The sequence below is a fragment of the Glycine max genome, chromosome 5, assembly GCF_000004515.6.
Source record: "Glycine max cultivar Williams 82 chromosome 5, Glycine_max_v4.0, whole genome shotgun sequence".
NCBI classification, from domain to species: Eukaryota; Viridiplantae; Streptophyta; class Magnoliopsida; order Fabales; family Fabaceae; genus Glycine; species Glycine max.
This window is the reverse complement of record NC_038241.2, coordinates 40,381,690-40,382,404: the sequence shown is the minus strand read 5'-3', so window position 1 is coordinate 40,382,404 and position 715 is coordinate 40,381,690.

The window sequence follows — 715 nt, the reverse complement described above, 5'->3', positions numbered from 1 at the left end:
AATGACAAACGAATAAAGGCATATGTATGATACATGCTAAATGGAACAACCAACCACCAATGCAAACCCTAAGCGATGACCCCCTAAAATGGAAACTTATTTCCTTTTATCATCAATATATATCTGTTTCTTTTATTTTAATTTCAAATATTACTATATTGTCTTTAGTGTGTTTAGATAACTTTTAAAATTATGATAGACTATAGTGAATCAATTAAGATATAAAAATATATGATAAATTTTAAAACAAGTATAAGTAACTTCTATTTTTATCAAAATTAATTCTATAAAATTAATTTCATTCAAAATCAATTTTGTTACTATAAATCTAAACACACACTTAAAAGTTTAATTTTCATATACATTTTTACATTGTTAATCGATTGAAAACCACCCTAAATATATTCTCTTAATGCAGTGTCTTGTGTTCTGTCTTTTTTATCATTCTCAAATACCAAATAAAAACATATGATCTCTGGCCAGTTACTACAAAATTCATCAACCTTACAATATATAATAATCATTAATCAATAATTATTATATACAAAAGTTTTATATCGCTAAAATATTTAAATTAAGGTTTGGTAAGTAGTTTATGACTTTTATATGTTGCGTGGAGTTTTTCGAAATTCTGACCGCAATTGATTCTTGAAAAAGAGACATCAGTATTGGAATTTTAGAATTATGAATTAGCCTCCGAGGGTGAAGACACAGC